This window comes from Mustela nivalis (assembly GCF_964662115.1).
Source record: "Mustela nivalis genome assembly, chromosome: 13".
NCBI classification, from domain to species: domain Eukaryota; kingdom Metazoa; phylum Chordata; class Mammalia; order Carnivora; family Mustelidae; genus Mustela; species Mustela nivalis.
The window spans coordinates 88689940-88709578 of NC_139032.1; the positions used below are offsets into that span (position 1 = coordinate 88689940).

At 50.3% G+C, this 19639-nt stretch overlaps 1 protein-coding gene across 38 annotated transcripts in view; it reads left to right on the top strand.

Annotated features, from left to right (window-relative positions):
• The first annotated feature begins 10879 nt into the window (after nt 1-10879).
• PRRC2B (proline rich coiled-coil 2B) overlaps nt 10880-19639 on the top strand; it is an 87633-nt gene continuing 78873 nt past the window's right edge. For 21 of the 38 annotated variants that reach the window (XR_014302050.1, XR_014302051.1, XR_014302052.1 and 18 more), the window contains exon 1: nt 10887-11102. The gene's annotated coding sequence lies outside the window, so the exon portion shown is untranslated. Of the gene's footprint in view, nt 11103-11150; nt 11295-19639 lie in introns of those variants that run through there. The other 17 variants (XM_082695934.1, XM_082695930.1, XM_082695951.1 and 14 more) reach the window with 4 other exon arrangements.

Genomic DNA, 19639 nt, shown 5'->3' on the forward strand with positions numbered 1-19639 from the left:
AGCTGACTCATTATTCTTGTTGCATTTTAATTTCCACACCTGGGCCCCACTGGCACGTCCTCCCCCGACCCAGCCCGCTATTGTTTGTGTCAGGGGCCCCACGGGGATAATGAAAAAACGCGTACACCCAGCCCTTGTGAGAAGGCACTCACAGGGATCACCTGCCATCATTCTTTTTTTCTTTTTTTAAAAGATTTTATTTATTTATTTGACAGTGAGAGAGGGAACGCAAGCAGGGGGAGTGGGAGAGGGAGGAGCAGGCTTCACGCTGAACAGGGAGCCATGGTCTGAGCTAAAGGCAGATGCTTAAAGACTGAGCCACCCAGGCGCCGCACTGCCCATCATTCTTAATACACCTTCTTTAGACCAGCCTTGCCATCAGACAGCCACTAACCCCTCTGGCCCAGGCCAGTGGGACAGAGTGTGTGTCCTCATTCACGTGTGTTGGCTGGGTGGTACACAATAGATTCATCAAGGCAGCCTAGTTATTCAAACTTCTGTACAAAATTTCCTTAAACTTTCCTTTAATTATTTTCCTTTTTTCTTTCTATCCTCCCTTGATCTAACTCATGACCAAAGATTTTGCTGCCAGTCAGATTCAGTATGGCACAGTGGTTAAGAGTAGAAGCTTTGAGGGGCGTGTGGGTGCCTCAGTTGGTTAAGCATCTGACTCTTGATGTCGGCTCAGGTCATGATCTTAGGGTCTTGAGATCAAGCCCCGCACTGGACATGGAGCCTGTTTGAGATTCTCTCTCTCTCTCTGTCTCTCTCTGCCCCCTTGCCCTGGACACTCTCTCTTTAAAAAAAAAAAAAGGTATAAGCTTTGAAATGAGACAAAACTCGGTTTGACTCCTAGATCTGGTCATTGCTAGATGTCTGAGCTGCCATCTTCTCTGAGCCTTGCTTTTCTGGTCTGTAGAATGGGGACGTTACATTCAGTAAGACAATGCAGGTCAGGGACGCCTGGGTGGCTCAGTTGGTTAAGCGGCTGCCTTCAGCTCAGGTCATGATCCCAGCATCCTGGGATCGAGTCCCACATCGGGCTCCTTGCTTGGCAGGGAGCCTGCTTCTCCCTCTCCCTCTGCCTCTGTCTGCCTGTGCTTGCTCTCGCTTCTCTCTCTATGATAAATAAAATAAAATCTTAAAAAAAAAAAAAAAAGACAATGCAGGTCAAACGCTTAGCACATTGCTTGGCGTGGTAGGAGGAAGCCATTATTCAGGATTCAAAAAATGTTTATTGAGCTCCTACTCTGAGTCATGTGCTCCATAAATAACTCAAAGTGAGCCTGCTTCTTCTGGGGGGTTTATCTGTTCTGCTTTTAAATTACCATGAAGGAAACAAGCTGAAACGGGTAGTTTTCAAAGCATGGTCTACAGACTCCGGGGCATCACCGAGACCTTCTCTGGGACCTGCAAGAGTCAAACCTGTTTTCATAGTTTTGCCTTTTTCCCTGTGTCAACTGATGGTGCAAAAACAGAGGTTGGTGAAACAGCCAGCACCTTAGCGTACATCAAGACAGTCCCTCCCAGGTGTCCTCGTAGTTGTTGCCTTCTTCAGTTGCCTTGTTCTTGCAGAAAAAAATAAAAGCCAGTTCTATTCTAGAGTGTCCTTGTTGAAGCAGTAAAAATCATTTTATTAAATCTCAGCCCTTGAGGATGGACCTTTAGAATATTTTGTCCGACAAAATGGGAAGTACACAAAGGGCACTTTTCTGCACATACCAAACTACAGCGATTGTCTCCAAGCAAAGCACTTGGAGGATTGAGCTGCCAGTTGAAGTAGCTGCTTTTTTTCAGGGACCACCGTTTTTATCTGACCAACCTGGGTTATTCGGACGAGACAGACCTTTTTCTGAAAGTGAGTAAAGGGAGCCTGTTAATTCAAGGAAAGCCACTGCCAGGATTTGTTGCCAATAATACAGTTTGAACTCAAACAAAAGTTAGAATTTTGGAAACCTTGTGTCAGCCATTGTGAGCTTGTCAGTCTCCTAGTTAGTTTCTGTGAGAGTTGGTAGTGATCTTAACCAGTGTGATTTTGAAGTGAAATTACTAGGTTTGCCAGCATTTGGGAGATCTGCATGAGTCAGTGAAATCAGTATTTTCCAAAGGACCGATGCCTGATGTTACAGAATGAGTAAAGGATCCCAAGTGCAAGGGAAAGATAGACCAGTGGATTTCGAGATCACAGAGTAAGCAAAGTTCAATGTTATGGTTTCAGCTTCAACCTTGCCACTAAGAAACGAAAACTTGGCAAGTTTTGGTGCACTGTCAAAAACTCACATCCACGGGCGCTTGGGTGGCTCAGTGGGTTAGAGCCTCTGCCTTCAGCTCAGGTCCTGATCCTGGGGTCCTGGGATCAAGCCCCGCATCGGGGTCTCTGCTCAGCGGGGAGCCTGTTTCCCTTCCTCTCTCTCTGCCTGCCTCTTTGCCTATCTGTGATCGCTGCCTGTCAAATGAATAAATAAAATCTTAAAAAAAAAAACCAACAAAACTCATATCCACAACAATCTGAAAAAGCTATTGAAGTAGCCCTCCTTTCTCCAATAGCATCCCTATGCCAGGCTCCATACTCTTCTTGTTCTTCAACTAAGACAACATATCACAATAGATTGAATTCAGAAGCTTCTTTGAGAATCTGGCTGTTTTCCATTAAGCCAGTCATTAAACAGATTTATTAAAAAAAAAAAATTAATGCCAGTTTCCTTGGCAAGGAAAAAAAAAAAGGATGTTTTGGAAAATTATTTTCCTAAAACCATAGTATTTGTGTTATTATGTAAGGGGCTGATTGTTACTTTATTTTTTGTTAAAGATTTATTTATTTGACAGAGAGAGAGAGGGATCGAAAGTAGGCAGAGAGGCAGGCAGAGAGAGAGGAGGAAATAGGCTCCCTGCTGAGCAGAGGGTCCTACGCGGGGCTCAATTCCAGGACCCTGGGATCATGACCCAAGCTGAAGGCAGAGGCTTTAACCCACTGAGCCACCCAGGCGCCCCTTTAACTACTTTTAAAGTATGCAATTCACGGGCATTTAGTACCTTCATAGTGTCCTACAACCATCGGCTCTGTTTCCATATCTGTTTCATCTTCCCAGAAGGAAACCCCATGCCCATTAAGCAGTCACTCCCCTCCCCCAGCCCTGGGCAAACACTAATCTGCTTTTTGCCTCCGTGGATTTGCCTATTTCAGGGAATTGCATATTAACGGATCATACGACATGTGGCCTTTTCGTCAGGTTTCTTTCTCTTAGTGTAATGTTTTTGAGATCCCTTCATGTTGTAGTGTAGATCAGTACTTCATTCCTGTAAATGGCTAAATAGTATTTTAGGGTGGATCTACCATGTTTTGTTTATCCACTCTCAGTAGATGGACATGTGGGTTATTTTTATCTTTCGGTTACTGTGAATAGGGCTGCTATAAACATTCAGGTATATGTTGTATTTGAACATCTCTTTTCAATTCTTTAAGGTATGCCTACGAGCAGAATTGCTGGGTCATAGGATAAATCTATGATTAGTTTTATGAGGACCCACCAGACTTTCTACAGTAGCCGCACCATTAAATGCCCACCAGTGCTCCCATATCTCTCCGTCTCTCCTGACACTTGTTACTGTTCATCTTTTCGATTAGAGCCATCCTGGTGGGTATGCAGTTACATCTTGTGGTTTTGATTTACATTTTCCAGGTAGCTAATGATATTAAGCATCTTTTCAGGTGCTGGTTGTCCACTTGTGTATCTTTGGAGAAAGGTCTTATTTGAGTCCTTTGCCCATTTTTCCTGTGGGTTGTTTGTCTCTTTGTTGTTGAATTGCCAAGTGTGTGTGCGTTGTTTTAAGATTTTATTTATTCATTTGGCAGAGAGAGAAATCACAAGTAGGCAGAGAGGCAGGCAAAGAGAGTGGGGAAGCACGCTCTCTGCTCAGCAGGGGCTCGATCCCAGGACCCCAAAATCATGACCTGAATTGAAGGCAGAGGCTTAACCCACTGAGCCACCCAGGTGCTCCAGTTGCAAGTGCTTTTGATACATCCTGGTGATTAGACCCTTACCAGGTATCTGGTTTACAAATATTTCCTCCCATTCTTGGGTTGTCTTGTCTCTTTCTCGAAATCAGGTTAGATTTTGAGATCTATTCTTTGTCTAGTGCTCACCTTTCTGAGAGTTGTAACCACAGAGGGCAAGACATGGTTACTAAATGTCCTTGCCAGCGACTTTCCTTCATTCCCAATTTATCACACTACCCCCACCTCCCGTGGTAGCCTCCGTGGTTGGTATGGATGCTTCCTGGAACTCCGGGTTGAGGAACACTCTGAAACAGCTCACTGGAAAGGTGGACCTCAATTCAGGGGTCCGGCCAAGGACCGGTGCAGAAACCAGCAGGCGGGATGTCTGGCTGGTATTTGCCATCCCTGTCCTTTACTTGGGAGCCTCTGGGGAGAGCTGGCTCTTCCTTTCTTTTCTTTTTCTTCTCAAACTGCACCCCTCAATAATTGCTGCTTTTTCTCAGCTGAAGTTGCTGAATTTTCAATCTTACCCTCAATCTTCTTTAATCTCCGGTCTTGGCTCTCTCCTACTTTGCCTCCTCCTGTCTCTCCCCTTGGTGGGAAAGGGTGGGCAGATTTTTTTTTAAGATTTTATTTATTTATTTATTTATTTATTTATTTATGAAGATTTTATTTATTTATTTGACAGAGAGAGATCACAAGTAGGCAGAGAGGCAGGCAGAGAGAGAGGGGGAAGCAGGCTCCCAGCTGAGCAAAGAGCCCAATGCAGGGCTTGATCCCAGGACCCTGAGATCATGACCTGAGCTGAAGGCAGAGGCTTAATCCACAGAGCCATCCAGGCATCCTGATATTATTTATTTGAGAGAGGCAGAGCACAGAGGGAGATTGAGAGGAAGAAGCCACCACTCCCTCCACCCCTGCGCCCCCCCCCCCCCCCCCCACGGAGCAGAGAGACTTGACATGAGACTCAATACCAGGACCCTGGGATCATGATTGAGCCAAGCACCCCATGTGGGCAGATTTGTAAGAATCTGGTGTGATGTGTAAAGAAGGGACTGGGCTCTCTGCCCTGGACACTCCTTGTCATCCAGACCCTTATAGGAGGCTGTTTTTAGTCTCTGTGTGTTGAGTGCTGAGACTCAGATACTGCCCACTGTGGTGTGAGTTTCTAGGTCTGTGCAGGGCCCCCTGATGTGCGTTCAGACCCAAGTGTCGTATTTTTAGCTCAAGGCTCCCATTCCTACTGGAATGCACATTCCCTAGGTTGGGGCCACTTTTCCAGTGGCCACCAGCCAGCCTGTGCTCCTCTCCCAGTGCCCAGACACTCCCATCTCCAGGCCTTTGTTCAAGCCGGCCCCACTATCTGGAATGTTGATGCCCAGTCTCTGATTAAACTCCTCTCTTCCTTCAAATGCACCTGCACCAAGAAGGCGCCCTCAGTCTCCCCAGCTGTTGGAATCCATTTCTCCCTCTCCCTGGACTATTATCCCCCCACACACATACCCCAGTTAAGATGACTGAAATAGGGACTCACGCTCTCTCTCATGAGTGCAGTGCACTTCGGAGAATAGGTGCAGTGATTAGGAAAGCAGGCCCTTCCAGGAATCCTGGAGCACATGGTCACTACACAAGTCATAGGCCTCCCATTCCTGGATTGGATGGCAGGCTCCTACAATATCCTGTAGTACTGGGGAGCGAGGAAACCCCAGATCAGGCCCGGCCCAGTCCCTGATGACTCAGACCCTCTTCAGGGCCAGGTCTGGCAGGTGTGAGAGCCGGAGAGACCAGTTTTTCTTTTTTCTTTCTTTCTTTCTTTCTTTCTTTCTTTTTTTTTTTTTTTAAGATTTTATTTATTTATTTGACAGAGAGAAATCACAAGTAGGCAGAGAGGCAGGCAGAGAGAGAGGAAGGGAAGCAGGCCCCCTGCCGAGCAGAGCAGAACTCGATCCCAGGACCCTGAGGCCATGACCTGAGCCGAAGGCAGCAGCTCAACCCACTGAGCCACCCAGGCGCCCCTCTTTTTTTTTTTTTTTTTAATTCTATTTATTTATTTATTTATTTATTTGTCAGAGAGAGAGAGAGAGAGCACAGGCGAGATCAGTTTCTCTTATTGCAGTTTTGTTTTGTTTTTAATGCCCCTTAATTTGGGAGCCTCTTGAGTGAAAGTGCAGATTTCTTTTCTAACCATTCCTCAGTGCTCTGACAGGCCTGGCCATGAGAGAGCTCAGTAAACCTTTCATGCCATCGGGTGGAATGTCTTCATTAGACAGGATGGGTGGAGGTTTGGCTAAGGCATGGGGTGGGGGAAAGCAAGAGGTCCTGAGAACCTAAAAGCTTATGGACAAACAGGTTGCCGGGCAACCTTTCACTCCCTGTACACTTTCACAGCTCCTGCCCTCAAGAGGGGGTTTATTTCCCCTCCCCATGGAGTCTGAGCCAGCCCTGTGACTCCCTCTGACCAACAGAGTGCAGCAGAAGTGACACCTCAAGGAGGCCTGTCTGCTTCTGCTTTCCCTGCTTTGGGATCCAGCTGCCCGGCTCTAAGAAAGCCCGGACTGTTTTGCTTCAGAGAGATCACATGCCAGTGACCACCAGGTGGGGCAGAGGAACCAGCCGCAAACTCAGCAAATGGTGAGAAATAACAAGTTGTTTTAAGCCACTAGTTTTGGGGGCTGTTTGTTACACAGCAATGGAAGACTGACAAGGGACATCGTTCTCTGCCGTGTCTGAGAATAGGAAGGGCAAACAGGAGTAACAGGTATGTACTCATGCCTTCTAGATGCCAGCTTGTGCCCATAGCTGCGGCACATAATCTCATTCTACTTGCACCATAGACCTCCTCCCCAATTTTCAGAGGCTCAGAGAGTGAGAGTCACTTGTCTAAAGACACACAGTAAGTGAGGATAGAGACAAAATTGGAGTTAGGTCTGTCTGACTCCAAATCCTGCACTCCTCCACCATGGCTCCATGCTGAAAGCCAGCCTGGGGCAAGGGCACAGACCCAGTGCCTGCTTCTGGGTTCACCCAGGACCGGGCCCACTGAGGAGCTGAGCTGGAGTGAGCTTGCCTGGGCCTCTGTGTACTACAGAGCCAGCGAGAGTATGAGAGTATGCGTGCCCATGTTGTGGACAATACTCAGGCTGGAGTGGCTAGAGGAAAGCTGGCCTTAAAGCCAGGTTTCAGGAGAGACCCCTAGAGTCGCCCCCGGGCCCTGTGCCTGCGCCAACTCTTTAATGGCTGGCCCTGGAGTCTGGATGACCAAAAAACCTCTATTAACCACAGTGATAGGACAAGCATCTGGCAACCAAGAAGGGACGGGTGAATGTCCTAGAGCCTCCTTTTACCAATCTGTAAAATGGGGATGATAATAGACCTTAACTCACAAAATCCGGGCAAAGAGGCCGTGATAGACAGAAAGTGGGTGTTGGTACCCCAAGCCCTCGGCAGGTGTGCGTTCCCACTCCCAGCCTCTCTCTTTTTCAATTCTGCCACCAGCTCCGTGTGTGAACTCAGGCTTATCCCTAAGCCTGTCTGCATTTTAGTTTCCCCATCTGAAAGTGCTCCGTAAATGGGACTCTCCCCATTAAATGGATGAAAGAAGCTCAGCAAAGCCTTAGATTCTCCAGGCGATGGAGTGATTCGTGGAAGCTCTTTTGGATTCCCCGTGAGGCCGGGACTGGACATGCCACCAGGAGAGGTCAGATTCCTTCTCTGAGTCTCAAATCTCTCTGCCTTAAATTTTGTCTTCTTTCTTTCCATAACCTCTCATTAAACACCTACTGTGTGCCACAGATTGTGTGCTGGGTGCTGGAGAATTCAAATGGAATAATTAGTGACTATTTGGATGGGCTCCTAGTCTTGTAGGATGTATGCAAATGACGACCACCAGCAAGATGGGGACTATCATTGGAGAAATGTCACAGTGTGGTGGGGTTTAGAGAAGAAGAAGCCAGAGCACAGGGAAGAGAAAGAAGAGGGAGAGCATAAAAGGAGGTAGCTTTCCGGATGAGTTCAAAAACCACCACCACCACCACCACCACAATAGACCACAATGACAGGGTTTTGTAGATTCCACAAGAAATTCATGTGAAGGAGAGCCACATCTAGCCATACTGAGGTTCAACAAAGAAAATCATGGATAAAGAAATACATGTGTAAGTATTATGCAAAAATATTAAATGGCAATATAATAAAACGCAGTGATCACATTTTGGGAAGAATTAGATTATAAATATGTAAAACCTGCATTAGGTCTCTAGGGATGGATGAAATTCCCCGTCTGCTCAGTTTTTGGGGGTCTGAAGAGTTTTCTCCACCCACACGCAAAGTTCCAAGTTTCCTGAGATTTAAAAGGAAAAAAACAAACAAACCCACAAATGAGGGTTGCTCATTGAGTCATGCCAACTCTCCCCAGCTTTGTGCTGCTTGGTTCACTCCTTCCCTCTTCTCAGTAGTCCCACTCTGGACAATTGCTTTTTATAGTAACTTTGATGCCATGAGAAATGTCCCCTTGAATGTCCCCCTTGACTTTGCAGGCAGTCTCTTGGGGCTAAGTGACCCCCAGAGCCTTGATCCAACCCTCATGCTCCACTCCCTCTTTCTTTCTTCCTTTCTCTGGTCTGAGTCCTTGGTTCTGAGAAAGCCTGGACAGGTGGCTTCAGAGTCCTGGAGAAACCTCAGATGCCAGCCCTACCTGATGGCCTCCATCCATAGCCAGCCCCCATACCTACTGGGGCATCATGGCTTTGCTTTCCCTTAGGAAAGGCTCAAACTTCAAAGAAAGGCACTGCTGAATTCCAACCCTTACCCTATCATGAAAGCCAAATTTATGCCTTATCTGAGGTCACTTACCTTCTGACCTCAGTGTTCTTATCCAGAAAGCGGGAACAATAGTAACTGTCTCCCAAGTATTAAGAAGTTATCTCTTGTAAAGTGCTTAAAAGCATGGCTGGCCCAGAAAAGGTGCTCAGTAAACTGGCACCTAGCATTGTTGGTGTTGTCACTCCAGGGAAGTGCAGAAAGAGGAGTGTTTCCTGAAATCTCAAAGGGATTTGGATGCCGCCAGATCCTTGGGTTTTGCAAGAGTGAAGCATCTGGGGCCAGTGAACTCCCCAGAACCTAGCAGCCCTCCTGTCCCCAGAGGGCAGACCTGCCAGGGGAGCAGAGTGCTTGTTGACTTGACTTTATCCCCTTTGTGGTCATTAATATATCCTTTAATTATATCCTTAATATAGCCTCTGTCTTTCCAGAGCACTCAAGACTCAAGCTTTTCATCTTCTCTTCTCTCTTTTCGGGTAATTAAAAAAAAGATACCCCCCCCCCCTTTCTTCCAGAGTCTACAGCCTCAAAGCCACTCATTTCTCCTTTCAACAAACCAACCGATATTTACATAGCACCTACTGTGTGCGGGCACTGTGCTCTGCTAGAGCTCTAACCATATTAGTTAGGCTGAAGGGGATGGATCTTCCTCCCAGGTCTTGCTTTGTGGCCTTGGGCAAGTTCCTTAACCTCTCAGAATCTCCATTTCTCACCCAAGAACTGGAAAAATAACATCTGCCCCAGGGCTGGATTAAATGAGACAAACCACTCCAAACCAAGGCACACAAGAGTTTGGCCTGTGGCTGTTGTTTAAAGTGTAGGTGAACAGGTGTCACAGACCGGGGCGGATGATTTGGATTCCGGTTCCCAGCTACATTTCGGTTTTCGCTTTTGCAAATCATTTGTTTTTCTAATGCCAATTTTTCGGAAAATATAAAGCGAGAATTCTAGGTGGCTCTCCAGACTTCAGACTGCAGGCGTAACCAAGAGCGCGGAGTGCATTCTCCCAGACCTTTTGTTTTGCATTCACACAAATACACAAACGCCGAAGATGATTGGTTTCTTATTTTTCATTTTACAAAAACGGATACAGTATCTATATTGTGCAACAACGTTGCTTTCGAGTTAACAATGTATTGTTTCTGTTTCCTCTCGGTGTATACATCACATAACAAAATCTGGGCTCACTGTCTGTCAGGAAGCGCTGCAGTTCTGAAAGGGGAGGGGGCGGGGATCCGGGCTCGCGCCCCCTCCCTTCTCAACCCTCCTTCCGTCTGGGCCCCATCGCCCCAGGCTCCCTCTAGCCCAGCCCCCCTTCTTCCGGACCACTCATTCCGGACCCCCCTAAACCTCCCCACCCCCGTTTCGCCCCAACCCCCTCTCCTGGGCCTCCTCCTTTTTCCCTTTCCAGGGATCCCCTTCCCCTTCTCTTCCTGGGCCCCTTCTCCGGGCCCCAGTCCCAAGTTCCACCAGCTTCCCAGACCCCCTTCTCCCGGCTCCCTCCCCTAGTCTCCCCAGCCCCAGTTCGGCCTTTACCCTTCCCCCTCAGGCCTCTTCCCCTCCCCCGTACGCCAGTCCCCCTCCTCTCGTACCTTTTCCCTTGTATCTCCCTGGGACTTCAGCCCCCTTTCTCCAGTGCCTCTCCCCACCCTCTCGTCTCCCCTGGACCCCATCCCCCACTTCTCCCGTGCCCGGCCCCGCCCCTCCCGGGATCCCAACCCCTCCTTCTCCCGTGCCCCTCCCCCCACGTCTCCCCAGGACCCCAGCCCCCACTTCTCCCGTGCCTCCCCCCCCACCCACGCGCTGTCCGGCCCCGCCCCTCCCGGGCCGGGACCCCCCGCACCCCCCACCGCTCCTTCTCCCGTGCCCTTCCCCCCAGCCTCCCCGGGATCCCTCCCCTCCCCCCCTCCGCCCGCTGCCCGGCCCCTCCCCTCCCCTCCCGGGGCCCCTAGCCCCCCCTCAGGCCGGGCGGCGCGGCAGGGGGCGCTGCGCGGGCCGAGGCGCGGCTGCGGGCGGCGGCGGGAGGCGGAGGCCGGAGGAGGCGGGGGCGGCGGCAGGCGGGGGGCGGGGAGCCGAGCGCGAGAGGGAGGCGAGCGGCGAGACACAGGCTCCGAGGCTCCAGCGAGCGAGCGAGCGACGAGCGAGCCCGGGAGGGAGGGAGGGAGCGAGCGAGCGAGCGAGCAGCCGCGCCGCCGCCTCGCAATCCGCCGCCATCCCGCCGCCTCCGCGCCCGACCGCCGCCCGACCGCCATCGCCCGGCCCAGTCGCGCCCGCGGAACCAGACCAGGTGGGCCGGGGCGGCGCGGGGCGGCGCGGCGCGGGGCGGGCCGGGGCCGGGGCGGCGGTCGGGCGCTAAGATGGAGGCGGCGCGGCGGCGCGGCCCGGCCGGGCTTTGTCTCGGCGGCGGCTGACTGACAGCGGCGCGCCCGGGCCCGGCCGCCCTCCGCGCGCGAGCGCCGCCGGGGGCCCGCCGGCCGGGGTGAGGGCCGGGGCCGCGGGGCCGGGCGGGGGACGGCCGGAGCGGGGAGGCGGCGGCGGGCTGGCCGGGCCCGGGCTCGCCATTGTTGTGCGGCGCCGCGCGGCCTGGGCGGGCGGCGGGGCCGGGGGTGCGGGGCTGCGGGGGCCGCCGCGTCCCGGGGGCCGCCTCCCGAGCGTCCAGGCCGGCGGTCCCGCGCGCCCCGCTGCTCTGGAAGTGGCCGGGGCGGCCTCCCCGCGCCCCCCGCCCCCTCTCCTCTCTCGGGCCGACCTGCCCGGGCACCACCCCGAGCGGGAATCCCGGGGTCGGGGCACCCCCCACGGCCGCAGGGCTGGAGGGGGGGGCGCGGGGGGCGCGGCGGTGCCCCCCCCCCCCCCCCCGCGGGCCCGCGGACTCGGCGTTCGGGGGCAGGGGGCTCGGAGCCGCCGCCGGCCGCGGTTTCCGTGCGCGAGCGGCAGGATTATTTTCGAAATACTTAATGCTCTGTTCCTGAGAATGTTTAATAATAAACAGGATGTCGCTGCTCGGGGCCTGCCAGATGGGGTTTTGTTGTTTTTGTTTTTGTTTTTTCCTCCTTCCCTTCTTTTTTCGTTTTTGTCCCTTCTCCTAAGTCAGAAACAGCACTATTGAAATCGTGGGCCTCTGGAGTGAATTTGCCTATACAAAATTGGAAGGTGGCTTTCTCTTTTCTCCCTCGCTTTCTAAATATCGTGGGAGGTCCGAGCCCACCTTTAGGCAAGAAGAGGAGGTGTTTTTCCAGGGGATGGTTAGCTTGGAGGAAGCGGGGAGAACGGGGGCTGGGGAGGCTCTCAAGACTGTGTCATTTGCTAAATGGCTGCCAGGGAGAAACCTTCAGAAGCCTTTGGTTTCCACGATTGTTAAATTAGCCCTGAGATCTCCCCCCCACCTCCTTAAGATCGTGTGTGCATTTTATGTGGCTTTATACATTTTCTAGTTTGGTTTTGGGAACCATCCGTTAGAAGTCCTAGCGTGGTTTCCATCTGCAGCCTTCCGGCCCTGTGTACGGTGCTGTGTGGTGTGAGGGACTGGGAGGCCCAGGCTTTGGGGTGCCAATCCTGCTTCTGCCAGAGAAATCTAGGGTCCAGAGAACCTTCGCTGGCATAAATAGTGCATTCTCCGCCTTGTAGGGTTAGGGTGAGGGTGAAAGCGCTAGAAGAGCCTGGCACACAGTTGGTGGTTAATAGTTGTTTCTCCTGCTGCTGTTTCTGTACCTGCCATCACCCCCCTGGGATGGAATCCAGCCGCTTCGTTGCCACCCATAGGGCTGACCCGATCCAGCCGGTGGATGCCACAGGTGCTGGGGCTAAGACACTCAGCCCATGGAACATCTCTCTCTGGGCCCTTGTGCATTCAGTGCTGGGCCTCTGTGGAGAGACAAGTGCCCTTTGGAGCCCCCACAGGAACTGGCTTGTGTGGTAATGTTACCGTCCTTGGGTCTAGGGGTGCCTGTCCCTTCTAAAGGCAGGTCTGCAGCTTGGCTGAAGGCAGTTCTAGAACAGTGGGAGATACTGAGAACAACAAGCAGAGGCTGGGGACTCCTGCCTTTTGAGGATGACTGCTTTCCTTTGGGAATGGCAAATAATCACCTGGGGAGCCTGTGCTTGTTCGGGCAGGTGTCTCTTGGAGCCTGGATTCTGCTCCTTATTGGGTTACCTTATGCAAGTCCCTGAGCCGCAACTCCTCCATCTGCCTGTAAAATGGGAATAATTAATGCCTTGACTTGGGTATTTGTTGGGGCTCTTGTGAGCCTCACTTTCTGTTTGTGGTAAACTGCTTCTGTCCATAGGAGGGTGATGAAGATGTATGTTGTTTTTGTTGGTTGCCGAGTTTTCTGGTCCTTGCTCCAGTCCTGATTTTTTTCTCCCGTTCCTCTGGCTGATGGCCCTGTGACTTCCCCACCCTCAAATTCTATCCCTCGGTGATTTTTCTTTTTAAGATGTTATTTATTTATTTGGCAGATCACAAATAGGCAGAGAGGCAGGGGTGAGGGGGGTGGGGGGTGGTGGGAAGCAGGCTCCCGGCTGAGCAGAGAGCCCAATGTGGGGCTCCATCCCAGGACCCTGGGATCATGACCTGAACTGAAGGCAGAGGCTTTAACCCCCTGAGCCTTCCAGGTGCCCCCCTAGCTGATATTTTTCCATTACGACTACTACTTAATGCCTGGAAGCACTAGACTGGCCTAGAACAGCTAGGCCGCTTACGACGTTTATTGGTGAGCATAGCAGGGACTGAGGCTAACAGGGGAAATTGACCCCAGTCTTGGTGACAGGTGAGGGCTGGGACCCAGGCCAAACCTGTAGCTTGTTTGTAAATGTCCCTGGAGATCGTCTCTTGGGCTGAGTGATTCTGTAGTCTGCTGGGCATTTGTTTTGGTGCATTTTGACATTCCCACAACCATCTTGGTTTTGTTGTGTTTTCTTAAAACCTCCTCGGAACCTCCTCCAGGCCCACTGGCTGTGGAACTGAGACATCTTAGCGGGGCCATATCACCCTGTCAGTGTTCCCAGCTTCCTGCCTCTTGGCCCTTTTTTTCTATCTGATTTCATTCTGGCCAGGTCTGGCTCTGGACTGTTTTTTAGCTGGTTTGTTAGGGAAGGAGATGAATACCCTGCCCTTCCCAGCAATCTTTTGGTTTACCTGTTAATTTTCAGTTTTTGAAGGCTGCATGGAAGGGCTTTATTTCAGCTCGCGGGGGGTTGGGGGGGTTTGGGGTCTGTGGGGAAGAGGCTGTTGCTTACAGTGGCCTGGGTCCTCTCCAGTCTCCTTGGAGCTCAGATGGGTAAAGAGCCTGGGGAAGGGAGAGCCAGAAAACCCCGGGAGAGTGGAATTTCAGGAATGGCAAGTCAGAACTAGTTCCAGCACGGTCGGCTGGCCTGGCCTGGCCTGGCCTGGCTGAGGGATTTTTGTTAGGCCTGTTCACCATCCCCCACCCACTTTTAAATTTCAGTTCTCTTTTTTTGCAAAGGATTATTTTATTGTACTTTAAAGCTTTTTTTTTTTTTTTTTTAAGCTTGCACAAAGTACTGACTCATGTTGCTAATGGCTGTATGCTGGTTATATGTCTCATTATTCTACCATTTAAGATTGATCATTTCTATGTTGGTTTCTGTTTCAAACCAGAAGAGGCCAGGTGGGCTAGTGTGGTGTATTTCTAAATTTGATAATGAGGCTTCTCTACCGTCAGGCATTTGTATCTTGTTGTGGTTTGGCAGATATCAGATAGGATCTGTCTACATGGATTTTAAAGCAGTGTCTTCCCCTTGAAATATACAATTTCCAGCAGAGATCTGTTGGGTTTTATGCTCTGAATTTCATATCTTGGTCAGGCCTAACTAGACTGTCTGCTTTTCAAGTCATGACTCAATTTCTTTCTTAAGAAAGTCGCATTTTTTCTGGGTCTTGTATAACCTTAAGAACCTTTGGTCTGGCATTTGGACAAAGAAAGGGATCGCCTGTGGTGCTCAGGGGAGAGAGAGAGAGACAGAGGAGAAAGACGGTGAGATTTCTGATGAAATAAAATTGGTTATGACAAGCTTTTAGGTTTTAAAGGTGCCATTTGGACCAGGCCTCCTCACCTGGGAGCTCCAAACCCCCAGCTCCGCTGTCGGTGGTACAGGTCATTGTTTTTCTCTGTGGCAGGCCTGCCAGGGAACTTCTGCACCGGAGGGAGGCTGCCTGTGTTAGTCTTGGTTGAGCCTTGTCGTTCCCTATACTTGTTGACTGTCAACCGTGGCTGGGTTGTGCCCCAAAGATGCCGGCAGCGACCTGGGCTGCCTGCAGAGGGAGGGACGGGGGTGGGGGGCAGAATGAGGTCGATCTTGATCTTAACTTGCTGGCGGTCTTTGACGGTCTCCCTGAGAGTGCTTCCTTCCGCTCCCACCTCTGCAGCTGGTTTTGTAGCTGTGCTCTGTATCCTTTCCTCCTCCTCCGAGAGAACCATTGGTCTTTTCCTCTTGGTGGTGTTGCAAAAGCAGTGATTTGTTGATTTTCGAAGTCCTTGTCCTGCAGCAGGTGCCCCTGGAGCATGTGGTCTTTGCCGGGCACTGCGCAAAGGCCTGTTACAAATGTTTTTCCCTATTCGTAAAAGTAACATTTTTACTGGGAAGGAAATTAGTGAAAAGAATAAAGATAAAATACAAATACAAATCACCTGTGACCTCACCATCCAGAGAGAACCGCCGTAAAGGCCGGTGTATTTCCTTTGAGTGTGTGTTTGTTTTCTCAAAATCAATAAACTACTGTATATGCCACTCACAGTTTATAGTTCTTAACATTATAGGGTATTTTCCTAATACTGTTATTTTTAAGTAAGCTCTCCGCCCGACATGGGACTTGAACTCATGACCTCCGAGATCAAGGGTCGCATGCTCTACCCCCTGAGCCAGCCGGGAGCCCCAAAAATATATTTTAACAGTTGTTTAATTGCTTTATATGGATATGCCATGATTTATTGAATCCTCTTTTGTTAGACATTTGAACTGTTGTTACTCACTTCTTGTAAACAGATTTTTAGGGCGCATCCTGACACGTACATCTTGGGGTGCATTGCTGATTATTTCCTGTGAGGGGCATTTGCAGAATAGGGAGGATGCAGGCTCCTTCTTCAGTCCTTTTTGGCACACAGTGGGTTTTCGCTTTCAGCCCTTGTCACTTTTTTTTTCCTTTTTTAAGATTTTATTTATTTATTTGAGAGAGAGGCAGTGAGAGAGAGCATGAGCGAGGAGAAGGTCAGAAGGAGAAGCAGACTCTCCGCGGAGCTGGGAGCCCGATACGGGACTCGATCCCGGGAATCATGACCCGAGCCGAAAGCAGTCGTCCAACCAACTGAGCCACCCAGGCGTCCCGGCCCTTGTCACTTTTGACTCCAGCCTTGTCTCCAGGGTGGATTCTTTCCTGGGCCACTAAGTTCTGAGTATCTCGGTCCAGGCTGTCTCAGTCCTAGCGAAGCCCCCTGCTGAGTGAACCCTGAAGTCTTACTCCATTTACCGGGATGAGTCTGAACAAGTGTCTTGACTTAAATGTTTGCTGTTCTGGGGACACAGAGATGTGAGTGCCACACTTGGGTTCCTTGGGAGCTCATGGTCCAGTGGAGAGAAGGCAGCACCTCCTTAAAGAGGCCTTTGGGAGCGTCTCAGTGTGACTTTGTCATCATGCTCCCATGATTCTTTCCTCGCCTCTGTTGCTTTTCTTTGTAGTTCTTTTCACAGCTTTTATTTATTTGAGAGAGAGGTAGAGAGTGAGTGGGAAGGAGAGGAAGAGAGAATCTGAAGTAGACTCTGCCTGCGCCAAGCCCGTCATGGGGCTCGATCTCACAACCCCAAGATCATGACCTGAGCTGAAAGCAAGAGTCGGATGTTCAACCAGCTGAGCCACCTAAGTGCCCCTTTTCACAATTTTAAATACCCTTGTTTAAGACAATATTTTGTAGTAGAGTATACATAGGTTTATCATTTTTTTCCCAAAGGCTTATTTATTTATTTGTCAGAGAGGGAGCACGTACATGCACAAGCAGGGGGAGCAGGGGCAGAGGGAGAAGCAGGCTCCTCACTGAGGCGGGAGCCTGACACGGGCTCGATCCCAGAACCCTGGGATCAGGACCTGAGCTGAAGGCAGACGGCTAATGGACTGAGCCGCCCGGGCCTCTCTAAGGTTAATCTTAAAAATTTTAACTGTTTTTTAAGAGTACCAATTCAGTGCCCTCACGTGCATTCCCAGTGTGGTGCAACCGCCGCCCGTCTCCAGAACTTGATCACCTTCCCAGACTGAACCTGTACCCTTTGAACACAGATCCCTCATTCCCCTTCCCTCAGCCCCTGGCAACCACCGTCTCCTTTCTCTCTCTCTCTCTCAGTGGGATCCTACAGCGTTTGCCCTCTTGTGTTTGGCTTTTTTCACATGCTGTTTTCAAAGTTCATCCATGCTGTAGTAGGTGTTAGGACTCCATTCCCTTTCACGACTGAATAATACTCCACATCCCATTCCATATATCACCGTGTATTTATCCGGTCATCTGTCAGTAGAGGACAACTGTTGCTTTTTTTTTTTTTTTAAGCTTTTGTTTATCTATTGACAGATCACAAGTAAGCAGAGAGGCAGGCAGAGAGAGAGGGGGAAGCAGGCTCCCTGCTGAGCAGAGAGCCTGATGCGGGGCTTGATCCCAGGACCCTGGGATCATGACCTGAGCCGAAGGCAGAGGTTTAACCCGGGCGCCCCTAGATGACAAATTATAAATGCCCTCTTGCCCTTGATTATTGACTGACATTTTCCCCGGTGGAGTGAGAGAGGGAGCGTGGGCCACGAAGCAGAATTCTGTTGCTTCCTGGGGCTCGCCGTTCTTGGTGTCTGGCAGGGAGGGTGCCCGCGTGCAGAAGGGGCGGCAGAGCTGTGAGGAGGCTCTCATGGAAGTGTGCGGAGGAGTCAGGGCCACTCAGCCTGGGTAGGCGAGGGAAGGTCCTGGAACATGTAACAGACTTGAAGTCAGCGCTTGGCTGGCTCAGTCAGTGGAGCATGTGTCTCTTGATCTCAGGGTTGTGAGTTTGAGCCCCACGTTGGGTGTAAAGATGCTTAAAAAACAAAAGCTTACAAAGAGAAAGAAAGAAGTAACCGTTGAAAACAGTATGCCAAGCCATGGAGTATTAAAAGTGTGTTTCTAAGTTGAAATCAGAATTGTGTGGGCTGCAGTAGAAAGCCTGTGGGTCAGCTTGCTTTCCAGAGCGCTGGAGCCCTTTGGATGGGAACCTGTTGTGTGAGTACTCTGCCGTGGCTGGTCACCAGCCTGGGGGAGGGCAGGTAGGACTCGGGCCCTGGGAAGCGGGAGGTGACTCTCCCACTGACCTTGGAGATCACCTTGGAGACGGCATCCTCGTGTAGACTGACGGCATTTCTGCAGGACCAGCCACGGAAAGGAGGTCACCCCAGCCGCGCTCCGGGGCTCCGTTGTGTCTCCTGGAGCTTGTTTCGGCAGGTGTTGTTTACACACAGTGCAGAGCTTCAAGAACCGCTCTGTCCTGGGCCGCACGGAAACGCACGCCTGTCTGGGAGGAGGGCCTGTCCCTGCCGCCTGGCTGACCTGCCGTGAGGGTGAATGGGCTGAGTGTTCACAAGTTGCTGGGGACAGTGGAGACCTTGTCCTCGAGCAGAAAGTGGGATTTTCTTCTGATATAAAATTAATTGCAAAAGTGTACATACTCATTAAAAACAAGAAAAAAACAAGTGTATGGAGAAAAAAATGAAAGCTCTTTCCTCCAGCTTCCCAGGCAGTAAGTACTGTTTATAGTTGGGCGTGTTTAAACTCCCAGACTCTAGATGCGCGTGTAAATGCGGCCCTTTGTAGGTAGGCTTCTAGAACACAGATGGGATCATACTGCTTTTCTTGTACCACAACATGCATTTTTAAACGTGTCAAGAGAATTTTTTTGGATTAATATATACAGATCTATCACACTTTCAGTGTTTTTTAAAAATAATATTTATTAAGTTTAAAAAATCTACATGTGTATGAAGAAAAGAACCCCAAAATAATTTATAATTCCATGGCCCAGATGTTTCCAGTTTACTTTTTAAAAAAGGTAGAGGGGGCGCCTGGGTGGCTCAGTTGTTAAGCGTCTGCCTTCAGCTCAGATCGAGCCCTGCATTGGGCTCTGACGGGCTCCCTGCTCAGCAGAGAGCCTGCTTCTCCCTCTCCAGCTCCCTTCTGCACGCGCTCCCTCTCTTCACTGCCTCTCTCTGTCAAATAAATAAATAGAATCTTTTTTTTTTTTTTTTTTAAAGTTAGGTAGGGGCTCCTGGGTGGCTCAGTGGGTTAAGGCCTCTGCCTTCGGCTCTGGTCATGATCCCCGCATCAGGCTCGAGGGTCCTGGGATCGAGCCCCGCATCAGGCTCTCTGCTCGGCAGGGAGCCTGCTCCCTCCCCCACCGCCTGCCTCTCTGCCTACTTGTGATCTCTCTATCAAATAAATAAGTAAAAAAAAAAAAATCTTAAAAAAAGGTAGTTAGAAAATTTAAGCTGTATTAAAAGGTATAAGAGCTCTTTTTCAGTCTCTCTGCAAAGAAAGCGCTATGAGAAGTTTCTTGTCATTCCTTCCAGAAAAGAAGAATGGCGCACATTATCCCCCACACACATTTATATTCTTAAAGCACGCTTCCCTTTGCAAGTAATAAAATAACGTGCGCTCCGCGATGGTCTCTCCGACGGATTACGTCATCTGGTTAGCAATTGCAGAGAGTACTTTGTGCATATACTTGATTTAACCTCTTTCCTATTGATGGACATCTGGGCTATTTCTAATTTTTGGATGTTACACAATTTTGGTAAAATCCTGTCAGATT